Raw genomic sequence first — 23,326 nt, 5'->3', positions numbered from 1 at the left:
AGCATGCAGAAATTTTGGGAAATCAATAAAAGAATGCTAGAAAATAATGGAAGGAAGGAAGGAAGGAAATACAGGTCATAGTAAGAGAAAGATTAAAATGAGGCTGTATCTATATTAAGCTACTCAATTACATGTATGAAGATCTGCAAGTGTACATCAGTTTCAAAACAAAATTAGCAACACATTCCATAAATTAGTACAAGTGCGCATATCCCTCAGTTCCATACACCCAATAAGGTGCCAGTGCAGAAATTCAGAATATAAAGTACATGCATTCTTAAAGCTAGAAATCATAACGATATAAAGTACAGTATAATACAAACACATAAGGCCACTGCAAGGAATTTACCCTTCTATTCCAATCTACACCCATAAATTGAAATATGTTACCTGACCCAAGATGACAAGGGCATATTTCTTATTCCACAGAATTCACAGTGCCTTTCCTCTCTCTCTTTGTGAACTGAAATGATCCTTTCCTAAAGCCTTGTCAAGGCCATTCACTGGTTGAAACCATTGGTTCCCAACATTCGTAATGCCACGACCCTTTAATACAGTTCCTCATGCTGTAGTGACCCAAATCCATGAAATTATTTTCGTTGCTACTTCATAACTGTAATTAAGTAGGTGTTTTCCAATGGTCTTAGGCGACCCCCATGAAAGGGTCATTCGACCCCCAAAGGGGTCCCGGCCCACAAGTTGGGAACCACTGATCTAGGATCACCTACCAGATACGATAAGGGAAAGCCCTTGAAAGTGTGTAGTTCAATAGCAGAACCCATGTCTTGGTCTCTCATCATGGAGAAAGGCTATTTCCTCTAGAATCTAATGCCTTAACTTGTCTTTTTTATTATCATTATTACAGGTGTGACATTCTCTCACTTCAGTTAGTGTTAATAGTGAGTTCCACCGTAAAGAAACTGTTAGAGAATCTCTCTCTAATTCCCAAGAAATTTGATGAAATGGTTAAATCCACCTATGCACACTATCAGAGCCAGTGTGACATAGTGGTTTGAGTGTTAGACTATGAGACCAGGGCTGAAATCCCTACTCAGTCATGGAAGCCCACTGTGATCTTGGGCAAGTCACAATCTGTCAGGTTTAGCAGAAGGCAAAAACAAACCCACCCCCTCTGAATTAATTTTGCCAGGAAAACCCAGTGATTGGTTTGTCTTATGATTTCAATACTAGACACAAAATTGCATTTGCACATATTTCTATCATGGAAAAAGACAATTTTCTAGCCTTGTTAACGTGATATTTCAGATCAGCAGGGCTTCATGTTTCCACTTCCAGATGCCTTAGGAGCAGCTGCTAATCAGAACACACAACAGTGATAAAGGTCTAACTCAGCATAGATAGTTCAGTTTATCTGAGAGGACTTCAAAAATAATCACAGCAAAGAGCTACAAAGCTTATTCAGTGACATTTTCTGCACCATTTTCTGTTATGGTGAATTACCTTGTGTGATGAATGTCTTTCAATGAAGAGACAAGCTAATAGCTGCATCCTAGTAGACCAAACAGAAGAACAAATGTTTCTTTTAATAGAATGAAATAGAATAGTTTGTATATTTGCTTAAAAAAACCCAAATCTTGCATTACACAGTTTCTTTTATTGCTTATCTATGCATCGATAATTGGAAATCAACCCAGAGATATTTTGTGAACCATAGGTTAAATGCCTACACCACCTCATTTTCAAAGTTAATATTTTCTTCCTGCTATTTCATTTGGAATAGCTTATTCTGTCCCATCAATGGCTGTTTTCCACCAGTGCACATCTGCAATTTTCATTAATGTTAAAAGAATTTAGCATACCTTTAAATTATCAGGTAACATCTTTCAAGAATGCTTTTCTCAGCACTTTGTCACTCTTTGCTCCATATTCACTTACCATCTCTGACAGCACTAAAAATGATATAAGGTAGAATGGAAAGAAAAATATTGGATTATTAAAAAGGAATTAATTACAGTGATGAAGACCAGCTTTTTAAAAAAACTGACTGATCTTACTGTGCATATAATATACAGATTGATTTGGAGAGCGCTACATATTTTATATTGTGGTTGAAATCCATTTACATGAAATCCATTTAGCTTAAGTCACAATGATGGGTGCAACAATCTTAAGTCAGCCTGCATCCACACTGCAGAAATAATCCTGTTTGATACCACTTTATCTGCCATGGATCAATACTATGGAATTCTGGGAACTGAAGTTTTGTGAAACATTTAGCCTTTTCTGTCAAAGAGCTCTTCTGCCATAACAAACTACAATTCCCAGAATTGCATTGCATTAAGCAATTGAAGTTAAAGTGGTGTAGAACTATTTCTGCAGTGTGGGTGCAGCCTTAGCTAATGCCTTGTTATCCATCTAATAGTGTATCTGCTCTTTTCCCAGATATGTATTTTGTACATTTCACAAAGTTAACAAAACCCATCTGCTGGAACTTGTGATCATTTCCCACTTCTCAAACATCAAAGTTTGGAAATGTTACTTATTTGATGACAACCTCTATAATTTCCCAGCTAGTAAGGCTGTATTTTGAGCTGTTTTCCAGAAAGTGAAGTTACCAACTCACCTCAGTTGAGAAGACAAATTTTTATCATATATCAACACTTATGCTCCTTCCCCGAAGCCAATGGATCAAGGGATCCTCGGGAAAAATATATGATGTGGATGGTGAAGATGGGGAAATCAAGAGAAATAAAGGAGCAGATGTGCACAAGCAGATGCACCTTCTCACTGGGGAAAAATTCCTTTGGATCTAAGCCAATACCTTTTCCTCATCCTTAAATTAATGTTTCAATTCATCCACATATCCTTGACATTCACATTATTATTATTATTAATCCAAGTAATTTCCATAGAACCGACAAGGCAGATCATGTTACTATGATAATTTCTGCCCTGAATGATCAACCTTTGGCTGTTCCATTTTAAGACGGAGCCGTTATCTTTTAGTCAAACTATAGAAAGATAGAGCTTGGGAACAACCAATAAAATCATGGCACATTTCTTTTAATAGAAATATTTAACAATCATTAAGATTTTATCAAGCTAAGGAAAACCAGTACCAGAGGTTAATACTATGCCTTCAGTAAGACTTTCTAATTCTTTTTAGCTTGATTATTAAGACAGTGGGCTGTATCCATGGGTTACTGTCTGCCAACAGAACAGACGCTAAAGCAAAAATGGGTTTCCTCGCTTCATGCAATTCACCACAAACTTCACAAAATCTGTCCTAGGCAATTGGGGGGGGGGTGTTATTATGCACCCCTGCTTACCCCACACTATATTTGGGGGTCCTCATATTTTTGATGTCTCATATTTGGAGAGAGCATGTTTTTGAGAGATCAAAACTCTTTCACGAACACCATCAAATCTAAAGCATGTCTTTCTTCTCCCAAATAGTCTGCATTTCCTCTCAAAACCTGAGACTAAGGATGTCTTCCAACCTAAAGCAGTAAGCTAATCTCTCTCTGCCTATTCTGTGTTGTGATCCCAGCTGAACCAATGTAGAAAGCTATAAGGAAGTGCAAGAAGGAGGAAAGGAAAAAGAACTACTGTACAATTATGTGAGCAGAAATCCATTCACGTAATTAGCTAGAAACCTATTCATGTATTTTAAGATGAACCTCTATGGCAAACAAGTATCTACTTATTTAATGTTATTTTATCATTAATTAATGGCTGAAATCCTGCATTACATAGAATCATAAAATCATATTCCCAGGAACAAAGTCTTTTATCATTGCATTACCAGGACCATTGCACATGCAGAATTAGTAGCATGGCTGTCATGCAATGGTCACAATCTGCAACATCATGGAATCTTTTAGGATGGGCTGCCCTTGCATAAGGACAGCACCAGGAAAGGAAGGGTAACAGCTTTCAATAGAGCTGGGGAAATCCAGAATGGAGGATACTGGTATGGGCACTCTGTGTTCAGCTGGAAAAATGCCTCCACTTTTCATGGTGTTCTCTTGTGAAGTTGGAACTCCATGTAGTACAATAAGGCCTCTTGCATGGTGCCATGTTATGCAGTGAAAGCCCCAGTAGGCTATCTTGTGCAGTGTTCTATTGGCCATTGTCATAATCTTCTGAAATCATACCAGTCCTGAGGATTGATTTCTAAAAGTTGCTTGGAATCATACACTTCTATCTCATCCTAAGGCTCTAGAGGTGACTGGTGCTTTCACATAATCATAGGTATGATCACAAACCATTAAAAATGCTAAACACTAAAACAAAGTGTAATTGTGAAAAAAAGAGCAATGGTTTCAATAGATTATCAGGTATTGTAATAATGTGATTACAATAAAAGAGCAGCATGTTCAACTGCATTGGCTCAGTGAAAATTTCATTTCGAAATAAGTTTGCAAAGCTTTTTTTATAGTTTCAGTCTTGGTTCAGAATGTATCTAGGTACAAATCATAATGAGATCTGGGAACAGAACATTGGAGGGGGGGAGGGTTGTAAACTTTCACAGTCTTAGACTTAATGAATCAAATGACTGAAATTGTTCCATATGTCCAGTTGACAGTATCATGCATGAGTTTGGAACTCTTCTGAAATGCATTTAAGCAATACTGTCTCATTTGCAGGAAGATCTTTACATTAAACCAAGCAAACCAAAATCCTCAGATCTTTTCCTCTAGCATTGTTCTATTAACTTCTGTGGAACTATCTCAGAGGCAGTGACTTGTGGACTCTTATCATCTGTTATCAATTTCCTTACCTCTCTGTTGGAAACTGCTCAGAAATGCAACTAGGATAAATATCCTGAAGTTAAAATGCTGACCTAGCATCTATAAGCATGCTGTGTGTTGAGCTAGGAATGCTTAACTCGCACTTCAATTTAAGGAGGATAAAATCCTTGCCTTTACTATTTGAAATACAAACTCAAGAAGGAATTGAGGAGTATGATAAATTTTAAAGCAAAGAATGAGAAATGAAATCACATGAAAAGGATACTCTTGGGTACCTAAATTTAGCACAAAGAAATTATGGGATAAAATAGTTTTACTGTAAACATTTACTAAAACACATTTACAAAAAAACTGTGATTGTTCATGAAAACTGAACTATTCAAAGTTTCTCCACTTCCAGTTCACCCGAACCTCACCCAACAAAGAAAAAAAGTTCCATATGCAAATAGAGCTCCTCCCCCCCACACCAAATGTTCAAATTTTCAGGCCACCTCTCTGCACATTACAAAGCAAATGAGTATTTGGAGTTTATCACACCACTAAAAAAACTTGGCTTATCTCTCCCAAATTGAAGTCTAATTTGGGAGGCAGCCAGGTTCTATTGCACTTAATTCACCACTGAATCCACCAGCTGAATACAGCTCAGATGCAGCACAGGTCCCAGGAGTGCTCAGCAAGCCACTTTTCAAAGTTGGAAAACTCCTGATTTTGAAAAGCAGCTTGCTGAGTGCTCCTGGGACCTAGGCTGCAGGCTGTATGTAGCCAACAGATTCGGCGACGAATTATATGCCATAGAACCCGGATGCCTCTCGAATTACAATTCAACTCAGTAGAGGTAAGCTAGCTTTTTTAGTGGTGCAATTCTGTTTTTGCCTGTCTCACTGGAAATCGCTCACCAAAGATGGTGGGACATCAGTCAGCTGCTTTCTGAGTGATATGAAACAGACTTTCATCAATCACAGTGGCTGCTTCCTGCTTATGTGGGGATTCAGTATTGGTGGATATTCACTACCTAGCACTGTAACTACCATGTTTTTTTTGGGTTTTTTTAATTTTATTTTTATTTGGTTTTTCTTTTCTTTACATCCTTATTTTCAGTAATCATCAATAAAAGATCATACATATCGTCTGTACCTTCCCTTTCCCTTCCCTCCCTTTTCCCCCTTAAACCCCCCACCCTCTTACCCTTCCTCTCCCCTTCCCCCTGTACACATCCTAGTACTTCCAACCTATATAGTCCTTTATAGATTACATATTACTCTTTCGATTTTCCTTTACAATCATCATTCTTCCTTTACATATATCTATATATAAGTCATTTCTTTGGCTCTTTACCTCTTTACATTCCTAATCTTCCTTTTCTTTTCTTATTTCTCTCCTTTATTTTCCTTTTACTAACTTTCAACATATGTATCTCTCATACAGGCTTCCAGCCACCAATATTTTCAAGACCCATTTCATGTAAATGCTTTTTGAACATGAATATAATATCAGCCTTGGGAAATGTTTCTGTACTAAATTAAAAATATTCCAGGTTTTTCTCAATACAATGGTTATGAAAACAAAAAATAAAATAATTTTATATATACATTCATTTATTTATTTTTGCTCCAGATTTTCAGATGAATGACCCCATGGTTGCATAACACATGATATCGCTCTTGAATATAGGCATTATCTGCAAAAATAGCATAATCCAGAGGCCACTGAAATGGCCTCCAACCATGCATTAAAAGCCATGAGATCAAAGTGAAAGGAATGTAGCCAAGGCATTAGTTATTATTACAATGGTAGAAAGAGGATACATAGGAGCTTGTGAAGAAGAGCGGAAATATTCAGCCAAACAAAAACAAAGGGGAATTAGGGAATCAAAGGGAACATAAAAAGGAAAGGGGAAAAATCAGGTCATGGTTACTTGAGAACAACTAATTGCATGACTGATAACATCTGCAGGGCCCTAACAAGCAGAAAATCCCTTTCCAATCAATGACTAGTCTAAGAACCAGTCAAGGAAAGATGTGTGACCAAAAAAATTCAGTAAACAAAGACTTTAATAATGACAATATAAAACACTGAGAAAGAGACTCGACTGATGTATTTTATTGTTCAGATAGGCAGGGAAGAATGAACCCTTTAATAGGAATCAAGCTATGCTTTCCAGCTGTCAACAAATTTGTTTGGGATTAAAGCTTTTAAGCGATATCATCCTTTATTGTATTGAAGAACAACTTCAGTAGCCCCTTTCTGTTCTGTTATTGAGTTTCTTTCTACTTCGTCCTTTTTGGAGATCAATAGTGGTTTGGCTCTTGCTATCTGGCATGTATCCTGGTGATTTGGCATGTACTGCTGACAAAGAATATATTCTGTTCCCTTTATAGCTTCTTAGAAACTTTTTTCCCCCTAAACTCTACAGAAATTCACTTAGAAAACTCTTGTTATCAGCTGCCACTTTGAGTGAAGCTGCCAAAACAACAGACCAGTGATATGCCTGTGTCTTTTTCTCTCTATCTTTCTCTTATTTACTGCTAGCCAGTTTTTATGAGTGCAGGAAAATTGTCACATTTATTTTTATTTGAGTAATCTAAAAGGAAATTGTCAACAATCATGCATTTGAAATATAATTTACATGTAGTATTGGAGGCAAAACAATGGAAAAATCTAGAAAATACATATGCATGATCATGCAATGTGCTTTTTGTAATCAGTCACAGATGAATGGGAAATGGGAAATTAAACAACCTAGTCTTTGTTACTGATGTGTGATAATGTATAATACCATGAATAAAACAGCTTATGCAAAACACCCTTCAGTGTAATGAAAATAATTGAGGCCACAATTATTGCAATACTGCTAGCTTTTGTTCAGTGGGAAAGCAATTTAATGAGATCAGTATTATTACTGCTTAGAGTGAGTCCAAGATCTCATATCACCAATGACGCTTGGCCAGTGAAAGTGAAAGTTACTAAACAAGAACCATTAAGATTTAATCGGGTCCTCTTCTTAAATGATCAGTCTATTCTGTGCTCATTCTTGAAGATAAACAAGCTATACCCTAAATAAATGTTTACTGTATTTGTGTTGGAAGCAGGAAGCTATAGTTCTTACATACAATTTGCTTTGCCATTTTTAAGTCAAAGCAGAAATCCAGCCATTAGATAAGTGGCAGATATAGCTTACATATCTCATTCTGGTCTTTGCAAACTCTATTCTACATTCAGCTGAATGCAGTTAGGGATGCTCCAGCCAGTTGGGAGGCCAGAGATGAATGTTGCAGGACCACAACATTTACCCCATTTTCCTTTCATGCTTATGATTTTAGAGGGCCTGAGGTGACTTGACTGACAATGCAACCTTATGCATGTATACTCAGAAACAACTACCAGTATAATCAATGGTGCTTACCCAGAAAAGCATGAGTAGCTGTGCAGCCTGAAGCTTTTAGCAATTGTACCTTTCAAATACTCAAGTGCATACAGATATTGGATCCACACTTATTCATACTTAGAGCAGAATGATTAATGTCAGCAGGATTTATGTTAGTTAAAGTCTAATTAAGGGGCTGTATAGACCGCCCTTTTTAGAGCCAGATCGGCAGGGACATAGCCAAGATTTTAGGAAGGGGGGGGTCCAGACTAAGTGCCACCATTATAATGGGGCTTGGGCGCGGCAGGGCGGCAGCACACACCATTCATTTTTCTAATGGAAGAGGGAGGTCCGGACCCCAAGAACCCCCCCCCTTGGCTACGTCCCTGAGATCGGGGCTCCAGCAACTGCATGCCACAGCCCCGATCTTGCCTTTCTGCAGCACAAAAAGGAACCAAAAAACTGGCTCTTTTCTGTGCCATGGAAAGAACACCATAGCCACCAGCACTGTAGCTATTTGGCACTCCTTTGGTACTGTGCCAAACGCAGTGCCAGAGGAGCATCATGATGCCTCCTACCATGTGGTGCACTGTATGATGTCACACTGGCCTGAGAACAGAGTCAGGGCATGCATCATATGGGCACCATGCCCTGACTCTGCCCCCAGGCCAGCCTTAATGGCTGGTCTGTACAGATTCTAAGTCTGGATCCATCCTAATGAAATGTTGTGTAAAATCTGCTTCAGTTTCCCCTCTCTGTATACATCCAAATAAAATTGAACAGTGTGCATAATGGTTAATCTGCAGAGAAAATGATTGTAACACAGCCTAGTAATAGATTACTGAATATGTGCATACTGCAGCTTTTGATAAAGACCTTTCAATGTATTCATGCCTTCTAATGTGCTAATTCAAAGTCTATCAAAAGAGACTGGAAGTTTCATGGACCTTTAAATTAGCATGAAGAGGGCTGCATCTGCATTGCATAAATAATCAGTTGACCTGGTACTGACCAGCCTGAAAGGCTGGCCTGGGGGTGGAGTCAGGACAATGTGTCCAGATGACGCATGCCCTGACTCCACCCCCAGGATGTCATGATGCCGTACACCACTCCACACGGTGCACAGTGTTATGATGCTCCTCTGGCACAGCATCCATATGACACAGCGCTGAAGGAGCGCCACCAAGCCATGCTGCCGCAGCTATGGCATCCTTTCAAGGGTGCCAAAAGGAGCTGCTTTTTGCAGGTCCTTTTTGTGTCCTCGAAAGGCTGGAGCAGGGCCACAGCATATGGTTGCAGCGGCCCCAATCTGGCACAAAAAGGGGCAGTTGCAGGTCGCCCCTTAGTGGTGGTCTGTAGAGTCCCTTTGACATCATTTTAACTACCATGGCTCAATGCTGTGGAATTCTGGGATTTGTAGTTTTATGAGTTATTTTGTCTTCTTTGTCAGAGAGGTACAATCTGTCTTCAACCTTTTTCTCTGAAGGCTCTCTCTCTCTCTCTCTCTCTCTCTCTCTCTGTGTGTGTGTGTGTGTGTGTGTGTGTGTGTGTGTGTGTGTCTTCAGGTTACCTGCTGGTTTATGACAATTCCATGGAACTGCTGTGGGACCAGGGCAACCAGACACCATGCTCCTGAGGGCAGTTGTTGCTGCAGTCCTGAATAGGCCATGAAAAAGAACAATAAGAGGCCCTAGTGTGGCCTCTGCGTGATCCAGGGATAAGCGTTATGCACACACCCTGCCCCCGGATTGGCCCAACAGTGGCCCTCTTGAGCAGTCTGTTTGAGGCCCCTGTTAGCTTCCAGGATTATACAACATCTAGTGCTATTCAAGCCAGATCCTAGAAGAACTTTACACTTCTCTAGTTTCAAACAAAATCTTGGCCAAAAATAAGCAAATTAATACATTTGTAACTAAATAGCAATGTAAAGATTGCCTTCACATGCTAGGAGGGATCATTTCTTTCATTTTCTTCCCCTTACAGGAAAAAGAAACAGCGCCAACAAAATAGCACTTTTTTTAAAAAAAATTAAGGAATGCAACATGCATTTTTATTGGGAATAATTCCTTGAAATTCTTCAGCATATGTGAATACCAAGAAAAAGCTGCAGAAGTCTTGGTCCAGCATTATTATTCCCAATGGGGTTTCTTGAATGGGAGCAAACACTTTTTTTTCTGTTGGGAAGCAAATAAAAAATATTGTTTCCACCTCTATGACTGAACTCTTGTCTACTGAAACAAATGCCATGTTTGAACTAATACAGTGGGCCCTCCTTATACGTGGATTAGCCATCCACAGATTTGAGTATCCGCAGATGGCTAGCTCATATTGTCCCCAATGACGGTGCACACGCACCCGTGCTGCCATTGGGGACAAAAGTCCCTCCCCCTCCTTCCCTCCCTCCCTCCCTCCCTCCCTCCCTCCCTCCCTCCTTCCTTCCTTCCTTCCTTCCTTCCTTCCCTCCCTCCCTCTCTCCCTCCTTACCTTCTTCCTCCAAGGCTTCTGCCTTGGCTTGGGCTGTGGGGGTGGAGTCTGCTGAGGCCAGGATTGGGGCCGGGGCTTGGGTTTCAGAGCCCCTGTTCTCACACCCAGAGGTTGGGACGGAACTTCTGGGCTCCGAAACACATCTCCCTCTGGCCAACAGGATTCCAAGGGAGTCAGGCCCAGGGCCAAGGCTGGGTTTTGGCGACCAGAGGCTCCATCCCAACTGCTGGGCCTTGGAATGAGGCTCCGAAACCCAAGCCTTGGCCCTGATGCAGGCTCCCTCTGGCCAACAAGGTTGCAAAGGAGCTGAGGCTAGGCCTGGGGCTTGGGTTTCAGAGAATACTATTTGTTGTTTTCCCTGCCCTCCTTACAAAGAATTGAATCATACTATTATTTCTCTTTTAATTTTTGTCACACAATAGCTGTTTATGCCAACCCCAATAAAATATAGAAGATAGCTGCAGTTATATAACTTAAATTTTATTTAATTCAGTAAGGCATGTGGTTTAGAAATGTACCTTTTATTTAGGATTGTAGATTGGGTGCTTTGCTTTGTTTTCTTCAGATCCTGAAAGCCATATGTAGAATTGCCCCCATGTGATCACTGGTTATGGATTGTTCTTCTTCCCATTCTAGATGGACTTCATTCTCCACCCACCCAGGACTGATTTACTCACTTTCTTTTTTTGTGGAGTGGGGAAATTTTCTTCTCGAAAAGGAGAGAGAGAGATCAAATGGCAAAGAGGGAAATCCATCTTGTAAGCCATCTATCACCATCCATGGGAAGATCTGCAACCAATGCTTCTATGAAGCTAGATCTCTGATGCCAGAACTCCACTGTCAGGTGTGAAAGCTTTCTGGAAGCATGTTGGAAAGATCTTCAGGATGAAAAGCACCCCTATTCCCTTAACATGTCCTTGGAATGGGGAGGAGGGGACTATACTGTCTGTTGACTTCCTATATTTAATTTTTCTCTCATTAACAAAAATGGGTTTTGGTGGTGACAGAAGATGTACAAGCTCCCAAACTCCAGTTTACCAGCACTGGATGAAAGGGTATAGAACAAGGAAGTTCCTCCATCTCAGATTATTCCTCTCTCTCAGTCATAAGCATGGATAAGCATGACTGGGATCCAGGCTGCATACTCGCCCAGCCATGGTTGTCCGTGTAACATCTGGTTTTGACTTTTCAATCCCATATCTAGGGGATTTCTGGGTGCAACATTCTCCTATATCTTTCTGTCTACCCTCTTTTTACAGTGACTTCCAAATCTTCTCAAATGTTATTTCAATCCTTTCAGATAAGCATCTCAGTTCTTTATTATTATCCAAAATAATGACTTAGGCCTTAAACAGACTGGCACTTTGTGCTGGCCTGGGCCCCAAAGTAGGGCTAGCTAGGGCTGAGTGGTTACATGCACCCAGCCCTACTTTCGCTGTCCATACATTATCTTGGCCCGTCCATATGGGGTATGCCATGATGATGCCTGGGCATCAGAGCGCCCAAACAGCACTGACTGGAAGAGGCATCATCATGGTACCCGAGTTTCCAGGAAACTGCTTACAGTAGCTTCTTTTTGCTCCCGAGAAGGAGTAGATCATTGCTGCAGCATGCGGTTGCTGTGGCAACGATCCAGGGCAGAAAGGGGCAGCGTCTCGCATAAGACTTTTGTCTTATTTAGGCTGCTGCCACACTTCAGAATTAAGGCAGTGTACTACTGCTTTAATGTCATGGCTCCATCCTATGGAATACTGGGATTTGTTGTTTGTTCAGGCACCAAAGCCTGCTCACAGAGAAGGCTAAATATCTTACAAAACTACCAATCCCAGAAGTCGATATCATTGACCCATGGTATTTAAAGCAGTGTCAAACTGTGACAGGAGTCTATCACACAGGTGGAATTTCTCTTAATTTCAAATGTAAAGAAAGTGGGGCCAGAATGCATTCACGTGAATTCGCTAGTTCAGCGAATTTACATGAATTTGAATTGTGTTCGAACTGACTTCCCATCACCCGAAAATAGCTTACCATTGCCTGAAATTGCATGTGATCTCCTCTCATGCAATAACATGAAACCCCATGATCGCGTTCGGACTAACTTCCCATTGCCTGAAATTGCTTGTGGTAGTCTATCCCACAATAACGTTAAACCCCATGATTGCGTTCGGATTGCCATTGGATTATACTTCCAATTTCCTTTGTCTGATAACATCCTCAGTTCTGCAGTTTAGATGTAGCCTTAGTCAGGATTCACTTTTAAACTGGCAGATATACTTGTCTTGGCCTAAACCCCAAACAAAACAAAAACAGAACAGTATCCTGGGAATGCTTTGTAGTGTTGTTCTTCAGTATATCTTGCACTGATGAGCCTACCAGTATAATGTGTGTTAGCTACCTACTCCCTATTTGTGTACTAACTAAAAATCCATTACACTGCAGAGACATAATTGCAGCCCAATGTATTTGCAAATAAGTCATTGACAAAGAGGGAGGAACGGCATTTCAGCAGCATAAATTGTACTAACAGTATGGCACTGTTTAGTGGAACGTAAAGCCCTAGAAGATCAATTGTAGTAATTAATATTGTGGTGCAGTTTTAGCTAGCCATTTTTCTATGTTGAGCATATATATATATGTTGAGCATATATATGGATGGATGTGAATAATGAATGAATTATGGAAGTGGAGATATGCTCCCTAGCTACTTCCCTGTTGAGGTAAACCACCCATTCTCCACAAATGTAAGGAATACTGAAGCTGGACATTTTGTGGGGGGAATTGCAAAATATATTTATATGGGTAGATCTGGAATACTTAGTTATCCTTGGAATTATAATAATTATAATTTTATAAATATTAAAAAGTTTGATTTAAGAGGGGAATCAAAGACTTCCAAATTCAATCATGATGAGAACTATAAGCCAAGGGTATTTTTTAACTACTCAGTCCTGTGAATATTGATGATATATTTGGGGTCTTATGATATGACCTAGCGTTCACAAACTTAATGTTATTTCACTTACTGTTATTTCAGACATACGGTTCATTCCACATGCTCTGAAGTAGTTACATGGAAAATCTAACTTTATTAGGCTTTATTGGACCTAAAATTCAGGAACAAGTCTTGCTAAACATTAAAACTAACATTACCCACATGTTTACAATGGTCCCTTTCCAAATCTAGTGTAAAAGCTATAAACATGTTTACATCTTTAACACCAGGACTTTCTGTTTAGTGCAGTTAGTTTGCCTTCTTATCTGTTCTTTAAAATAATTGAATGAACAGATATGCAATACAGTACAGAGGAGTTGCTACCCCCTAAACTCCACACCATGTGACCCCTTGTGTGATGTGTGTAATTTTAGACAGTTGCTGTATATAATGCTCTGCTGATTTGCTTGTTTGTGTAATTATGAAAAATAATTGACACAGTATGAAAAACAAAACAAAAGCCTATATTGGCTGCATTCACTTGAAAGATAACTCTTCCAATTACTGATATTGTGTCTGTGTGTATTTCACATTATCCGGAGACATGATCCCATGCTTACCAGACAGCTATCTGAACTGTATGACTCCTGGTTTGGAGACAAGCCTGCCATTTTGACATGCAACGCTGACAGAACAGGAGGCAGCTGTGTGATAGCCAGTTTTCTTAAAAGTGTCAGGTGGCAGGATTAGCTATTTTCTCTCCTTCTAGCTTAAGCCACAAATCCCTCCAGATGGCCTTTTAAAATTAAACTGAGAAATGTTGTTTTTAGCAGCATAGTTTCTCTTGATAGTTCATTTTGAATACTTCATTCATCCCATTATTTTAAAAACAATGCGGTTGTAATTGGTTCTTGTGATCAGAACATGTTTTTGTCTAAAAATAGAACTCATCAAGTATAAGAAGAATTGTGCAGCTTGTCTCACATGTGAGGGGAAAAGAACTCAATAGGAAAGGGAAGCCATTGTGGTGCAGTGGTTTGAGAGATTCTAGAGAGCAAGGTTTGAATCCCTGCTTGGTCACAGAAACCCAATAGTGTGACCTTGAGCAAGTCACACTCTTAGCCTGAGAGGAAAGTAAAGGTAATAATAATAATAATAATAATAATAATAATAATAATAATTTTTATTTATATTTTCCCACCTCTCCCAGATGGATCAAGGTGGGATTACAATCCATTAAAACATACATCAATAATAAAATATACATAAAATACATCAATTAAAATAATACAGTTAATCTTAAAACTGACTCATCATCAAGTGGTAATGCAGTAGATTCATACAACGGTCTGAAGGTATCTCTTACACAAGGTCAGGTGGGTAAGCTCGCCAGAAGAGATCCGTCTTAAGTGCCTTCTTAAATGACTCCAAGGAGGTAATAGGACAGATCTCTTCCGGGAGCTGCTGTGAAGGCTCTCTGGGAAGACAATATGAGCCTGGTTGATTAATGTTCTAACACATTTTCCCCAGTTATTCTAAGTGTGTGGGGCGGATTGTGTAGGGAGAGGTGTTCCCACAAGTAACTCGGCCCCAAGCCATATAGGGCTTTAAAGGTAATATCCAACACCTTGTATTGCGCCTGGAAGCTAATCGGCAGCCAGGGAAGAGGTGTTATATGGTCAAACCTGGATGAACCGGTAACAGTCTGGCTGCTGCATTTTGAACCAGTTGAAGCTTCCGAACTTGGTACAAGGGTAGCCCCATGTAGAGCGCATTACAGAAATCAAGACAAGAAATTACCAGTGCATGTACCACTGCTTTGAGGTCTTTTCAATCCAGGTAGGGGCGCAGTTGGCATATCAACCGAAGTTGGTACCAAGCACTCCTGGGTGTCACATCCACTTGCAATGACAATTGTAGCAACGAGTCCAGCAAGCCTACCCACCCAATCTCTTGTAACGACTTCACCCCACTCTTCTATTTAGGATGATGTATTGTTTTTAAACTGTTTTTAATGATAAATATTATATGTTTTATTCTTGTATATTGTTGTTGTTGCTCGATTGTAATCCCACTTTGATCCATCTGGGAGAGGCAGGAAAATACAAATAAAATTATTATTATTATTATTATTATTATTATTATTATTATTAGGAGGCTTAGGGGCATGTGTCATGTAATCACCATGTCCCCAAGCTGCCCAGAAGTGGGCTTTTTTCACCCATCTGTTTTGGGCCATGCTTTCAATGGCAATTACACCATAAATACTTATGTTTTATTCCCTGGAGTGATATAGATGTCCTGAGCCACTCAGGTCCAGCTCAGTATGAATACAAGTTTGTAACTCCCCAGGTATGTATAGCTCTGACATGACTTTGTTCTCTTAGCCCTAGTTAGTCTTTTCAGGTTCTCAGACAAGGCACTAGTGTCTCTTTCTTAGATTAGGACAAAGGGAAGGGGGTATATAGCCTAATAGGACTCATCTTTCTAGAAGCTATGATGTTCACAGGTCTAGAAGGGGGTATAGTTCATCCTTTTCCCCAAGACTGAGGGAGGAAGAAGATTCCTGTTCACAGAGAAAGCTACCTTACCAGCAAAATCTCTGCTTACCTTAAGGTCTCTTTATGTAGTTCACAAAACTCAAGCAGGGTGAATAACACTGTGGGACAGTTAAAGTGGGCCTTAAAGCAAGCCAACATGTATATGTATGGTTAACTTTTTAAAGAAAAGTGTATGGATGGATAACCATATACGTATGATTATATATTATAAAGAAAATGGTATGGATGGTGTAAACTCATTCTTCCATAAATGCAACCCATGACATTCAGTATTTGTGAAATAATATGGAATGCATTTCATCAGCATGTCTTAATTCAAGAACGTATTTTGTTTTTTTGTTTTTAAAAAAGTTAACTTAATATAGACTATGAATCAATTAAAAAAAACTTTGAATGTTGGCATTACCTTTGACTGAAAAATTTAGACAAAAGCTATTTTTTAAATTCCTTTTTTGTATTCAGAAACATAGAAACTTTGAGACTATTGTACACAGGATATATCATTTAGGATAAGCCCACTGCTCACGTACACTGTAGACAATGCAATAAGATTAGTGATAATGCTTTGCCATTAGTATTACATTAAGACTCACAGAAATCTAATTTTTGGTGTGATGGTTTGATGTCAGTCCTAGAGGGACCCTAAAATTAAGATTATTGTCAAAAACATTGCAGGGGGAGGAAGCAAAGAAAACAAATAACGTTGGGGTTGTTTCAGTGTCAAAACTAAGGCTCATTGGCTATTAGCTGGTAACAGAATTCTGGCTGATTGTTTCACCTTGCCCTTTTCTAGGACATGTATTGATGCTGCCTCTCTAATGGAAAAGAACATTCTAAATAGTAAAATGTATAGAACAAATGGAATAGTTCAAAGAATGCTGCTTCAATGAGAAGGAAATTCTTTCTTCTTCTTTGAGCTTGTCATTCACCTTGTGAACTTGAAAGCTGAGTTTTATATGAGTGATTTTACATGAGGACAGATATACTTCTATTTAGACACAACTAGAGACAATTGGGTGCACAGAAACCTAATGGAAATCAATAGGTATAATTTCTTAACGAAGAACTGAATAGATTTCACTACAGCTAACTTTACCAGCGTCTCCATTTCAGTATGATGGATAGCCTGTGTGTGGCTCAATGTACCCTAAGAACATAAGTAAGTGTTTCCATTAAATTGAAAGTGGTAAATTCACATACAAAAGTAATGTGGGTTCATGAACTGGAAACTTCATTTTAATCCCTCTCACCAAAAAAAAAAAAAAAAAAAAAAAAAATGTAATACAGCATTCTAGTTCTAAGATAGCCAGCCTATGGGAAATCAATAGCTAGATATGGATTGAATAGTACCCTTCTGCTTTTGGTTTTCAGGAACTGATGTACATAAGTTTCGCACTGAGGGTTATTGTCCAATCTCTGTTCATTTATGTAGGTGAGTATCTTAAGCGTTTCCCTGTCTTGTTCAGCTTCCTGCTGTGTAACCACTAACAGCACTGAGATTGGGTCTTTATGATGCAAGTTGGTATTACCACCTTGAAACAATGCCAGCCTGAGAAGAGCAGTGAATTCATAAATGACATATGGCTTCTACTATCCCTTTATTTCTCATTGTACAAATGAACATTCATTGAGTAAAATGCTGATTCAAACAGACACATTTTGGAAGGACACTTTTTGACATAGTATACTGCTTATCATTCCTGAAACTAATGGCAGCTGTTCCATGTGGTGCTACATTTGAGGTTTTTCTTTATATATTTTTCATTTTATATTTAAAAAAAATATGTGCTGGAATTAACTTGGGTGGTTATGAATGTGTAACTACCATAGCTATGTAGCTAGCTACACAGTGATTCCCAGTTCAGTTCTCCCAATCTCTGTTTACCAGGCAGCAGCTATTGTTATCTCTAGGGGTTCTGTTGCCCTGTTGATCAGGAAGCAGCTGTGTAATGGTCCCAACCCCTCATATCAGCAATCTCCAATGGTACAGTCAGAAGCAAGGTCCCTCTGGTGCAAAGTAGCAAATTTCCTTTGTTCCAGAGATTGCTCATGTGAGGAAGGTGGGTGGAAATGTCATTCAGCTTCTTCCCCATCAATAAGAAAACATATATCTGCCCATTACAGTGGCTGCTGTCTGGTAAGTGGGGATTGGTGGACTTTCATGGCCGCTATATATCCCTGTGATCAGATACAAAACAGTCACAAATGTGTAATGCTAGGTTATCCATTTGTAACTAATTTAGTACATTCCGGCTAAGTTTAAAAAAAAAAAAACCCTGATATACAGAAACATTCTGTTTCAGTTACTTGAAAGAGTACAGTGTGTCCTTGATACTCTCTTCAGCTTGGTTCCAGGTCCCCCTGTGGACACCAAAATCTGTGGGTCCTCCAGTCCCATTATATACAATAGGGTTATAAAATGGTGTCCCTTATATAAAATGGCAAAATCAAAGTTTGCTTTGTGGGTATTTTTTTTAAATTAAAGCTGTGGATGCTTTAATCCATGGGTGAAAAATCCACAGATATAGAGGGCCAACTATATATCATGACTAATCCCCAGTAGCCCGACCATCCATAAATTAGTCTAATATCCTCTTAAAGCTATCCAAGTAGGTGAATATTTTTATTTCTTATTGAATTGCATACTTTATGTGTTGTGTGAAGAAATACTTTCTTCTTATCTGTCTTGAAAATCTCTTAAACAGGGAGATTGTGTAGATTATAGGGACGTATTTCATATTCAAGATGCTCTGTTCATCTGGCATTACATGTTCCAATGGAGATACTTTTGGTACAAGAATTATTCTAGATTTACCTTCTGTTTCATTCTTTTCAATTTACTTTTACCTGGGGAACAAAAATATACTGGCAATCAGATGCATATACTCAGTGAATTGTGAATCAGCATATGTGTCCACTGAAAGGAAGGGAAAGGTTCTGTTCTCGATTAACATCAAGAAGCTGATTTATTAATAAAGCAAGGATATTAAAGACATTTCATGAAGTTACCATAAATATTCAAGCTGAATGGGACATTTCCTTCCTTCCTTCCTTCCTTCCTTGCTTCCTGTCTGCCTGCCTCTTTAGGGGTGGCAATCTGGTATGTGAATTGGTGTGGGATGTGGGAGTATTTATTCTGTTATCTATTATTTCTTCCTTCAAAATTTCCACGCCAGTCTCCTTATAATTTGAAAACATATTTGTATAGGTAAATATGAACTTGAAACTTAGCAAAATGGGCAAAATCAGTAGGAGATTTGGACAGGACAAATTAAGCACAATGCATAAAATGCATGCAGATATATACAATAAGAAAAATGCATAATGCATACAAAATGTGCAGCAAAATACACACAAAAGTCCATGTGGATTTTTTAAAAAGGTATCATAACCCAATATGCAACTTGCACAGTATGAGAATGCTAGTGAGATCTGAGAAATGTAGCAAAAATGAAACTGACAAATTTTCACATCCCTACTTATATAAAGAAGCCTAAGAGAACCTCAGGTAAGTTGGGGTGCAGACAGTTTATATTACACCTTTTCCCCAACACTTAGAATATGTGGAGACCATATGGACCTCTTTATTTTAGTCCAGTTGTACTAAGCTGATTTTTCAATTCTTTTTTACAATATTCCTTCAGATGTCTTGTTTGGAAGCAAGGCAATATATAACAGTTTTCTGATATTTTTCCAGTATTGGCAATGGGCAATCACAGTATTGTTCCACATCCTTCTGTGTTTTTAGCTTCTTTGTTTTCATCATTCTAAAGTGTTCCAGCATGCCATTGGCCTCCTCCTTCTGGTGGAGGTAAGAGTTCTTCCTCTCCCTCAACCTGGATACCATGGTAGTGTGTGATGCTATTACAATCCGTTTGTGTGGATTTACTCACAAGGAGCAAATGGAGGGACTTAAAATGGGGTGCATGCCCATGGGGTGCACCTGTGGGTGCCTGCAGGGCTCTCCACTATTCAAGCCAATAGGGCTTCAATATTGGAAGATTTTCATTTTCATTTCTCCCATGAAAATGGAGGGGCAACTGTAAAAGTTCTTTTTAAATATAATTTTTATTAGTATACATTCAAATACATTCAGATCTCTATATTAAACACAACCAATTCAAATATATTTTTTCATAATTGCTAAAGTCACTCAACTAATTTTTTCTGTGTGATACTCTCATTACACTGGTTTCTTAACATCTGTTCCATATCTTTTCTTCTGCCATCCTCACCTTCTATAACTTTCTTCTAATCTTCACTCTTAAAGCTTCAAACCACATCCTTTCTTCTCCTCTTTTTCTATATCCCTTTCTCTCACATTCATACTTTCCTAACCATTCATCCACACTTCCTCCCTTGTCAGTACCAGTCCACATCATATGAATTTATTGACTTTTTTATATAGTGAATCAATTTATTGAAATCCAGAAAACATCAGTGGTAGCCGTGTTGGTCATTTGCTCCATTCCAGTCCAAAATCCACCAAACAATAATAACTTTATTGGCCAACCAAAATACACAATAAACACATTGCAAACTTTCAAAGTTTCACTGGCCTCGTCATCAAGCAAGGTGTTACAAACGAAACAGGAGGAAGAAATTGAAGGCGTTAGTCATACACTGCATTTTGCTGTTTCTCTTCTAGTTAAGATGGTATAGAAGTGCATACCTTGCAGGCTGGCACCTCCTCTTTCTAACCATGTGGCATCTGGGAGATTCTCAAAGTCCAGGAAATTTAACATCCATTTGCATCACAACAAAACTTCTTTTGAAATCCAATATGTCTCCAACCTTGTGAGACAATAGGCCCTTTTGTTAGGCAGAGGACACTGGATTTTACAAGAAGTCTTCATGCTTTTGCATCAGGAAAACTTTAGGTGATGTTGTGGTAAAACATGCTAATCTATTATAAATTTAAGAAGAAAAAATGTTTTACCTTTGTTGGAGGTTGAAACCTCAAATAAGAAGGCCCCCGTCTACTGGCTCACTCTTTAGGTTTCCCCTGTTGGGTCTATAATGCGGTATCTTAAAATGCAGAAAACATCCAGGGGTAGCCGAGTTGGCCATATAGTAAATCCAATCAAAAATCCACTTAACATTAATACCTTTATTGGCCAAGCAAAGTGCACAACATACAAGCTTTTGAAGCTTCACTGGCTTATTCATCAGGCAAAATATTACAAAACCAAACAGGAGAGGGTGGGGGGAATTGAAGATGTTTGTCATAGGCCTGCATTTTGTGTTTCTCTCACAACCTACATTCCAACAACATTGGGTTTCCATGATGCATAATTTGATATAATGACAAAATCTGAATTAATGTTAAGAATAAATATAAAGTTGCTAAGATATTTTTTTTGGGGGGGGAGTAAGCAAAGTGTTTAAGATTGTTAAGGAGTTTATCACTATCCCCTTCTTGTTCATATTATGTAGTGAAAAGCCATACCTCTCCATATGAACCTACTAGAGTTTCAAGATCATTATAGGAAAGCTTTGTCTCAGTCCCATCGCCATCACAAGCTCACCTAGTGAGGACAAGAGAAAGACAGTCTTCTTGGTGGCTGCTCCCATCCTCTGGGACTCTCTTCCACAGGAAGCTAGGTTAGCCCCTCCCTGCTCTCTTTTTGCCAGCAAGCTTATCAATGGTTAAGCAGGGAAGGATTTTAATGTTCATGCATGTTTTATCTGCTTTTATCTGTTTTTAGCTTTTGCGTGTTTTTAATCAGTTTTATAGGGTTTCATAGTGTTTTAATGTGGTGTTTTAAAATTTGTCTTGAACTTTTTGTAAACGTTGCAATGTGTTATGGAAGCCATCTTGGGTCCCGTCCTGGGAGAAAGGCAGCATATAAATAAAGTAAATAAAATAAATTCTATAATATAAAGTTATCTCCAAACATTCAGATGCAGTTTATTATTTGCTCTTTAGTACTCTAAAAGAGGAGCCTCGTGAATTAAACAAACAAAAAACAGCCTATGAAATAAAAATAAAAATGGGGGAGGAGAGGGACCTTGGGACCAAACAAATGGCCTTGTGCTCATCATTGCTCTAGAATGAAGGCAAAAGCCTGCCTTGATTCAGGTGAACAATCCTGTGTGGGTCCTCCATTGATATTCTTATTCCAAATCACCCTGTCTATATGAGACAATAGACAATGGCATCATTAGGGAGGTGTGGTGTGTGTGTGTTGAACCATAGCACGTGACACCCAGAAGAAGGGTTACACCTGATTGGGTCCTCCAGAGGGGAACACGTGTGCTCTTGCCAGCTGCTGTTGCCCCAGGCTCCCTCTCAGGGAAAAAGCCAGGGACTGGAGAAGAAGGGGGAATAGGCATGCACTCTTCCTGGCTGCTCTGACCCCAGGCTACCTCCCAATGGGCCTGGGACTGGATGAGCATGCCCTTTTGGCCATTGCCACCACCGCCACCTCTGGAAGCCGCCCCTCCACCAGTCATTACTCAGCATGGGGACGCTACTGTGTATAGATTGTTTATGTAGCTTGCATACCTAGAATTCCATTGCATTCACAAACCTTTCTGGTTATTCCATAGATAGTCACGAATCAAGAGAAGCAAACAAAAAATCTTCCACCTCAAAAGAAGACTATACACAAAATGACAGAGTGATAGTTTATTTTTGTACAAGCCAATATTTCACAGAAAAAACTCTTCTCAGCTGCTTCTTGCCTGAATCAAGAGAAGTTCTTGCCACTGCAATGCACTGTTTATGTTTACTGATCCCTTTATTTTAGTGATCTGAATTGTCCTGTGCTATTGGTGCTACTTTCCAAACAAATTCCTTTGTAAAAAGTAGCAGTTTCTTAAAGTATTATTTGATAATTTCCAACTCAGAATAGATAATTACACAATGGAAGTGATCAACTCCAGAAATTTAAGATGATGATGCTTCTTACCAAGGAAAGACTTAGCAATAAAACAGCATTCTCACCCTTGTAGTTTCTATCCATACACAAAGTTTTCCAAGGGCAATCCTGGCAGTTAATCAGCCATGTTAACAACTGTAGATTCATAGAATCATAGAACTGGAAGAGACCAAAAGGGCCTTCCTGTCCAACATCCTGCAATGTAGGACAAAACTATCAACGCACTCATGACAGACAACCATGCAGCTTCTGTTTGAACACCTTCAAAGATGAAGACTCCGTTACTCTCCAAGGCCACACATTCCACTGCTTTTTGGACATTTGCCCTCCTCCAGTCATCGTCATCATCATCGTCTGCTGCTGCTGCTGCTGTTGGGTACCTTAAA

This window comes from Sceloporus undulatus, chromosome 2 (assembly GCF_019175285.1).
Source record: "Sceloporus undulatus isolate JIND9_A2432 ecotype Alabama chromosome 2, SceUnd_v1.1, whole genome shotgun sequence".
NCBI classification, from domain to species: domain Eukaryota; kingdom Metazoa; phylum Chordata; class Lepidosauria; order Squamata; family Phrynosomatidae; genus Sceloporus; species Sceloporus undulatus.
This window is presented reverse-complemented; position numbering follows the sequence as displayed.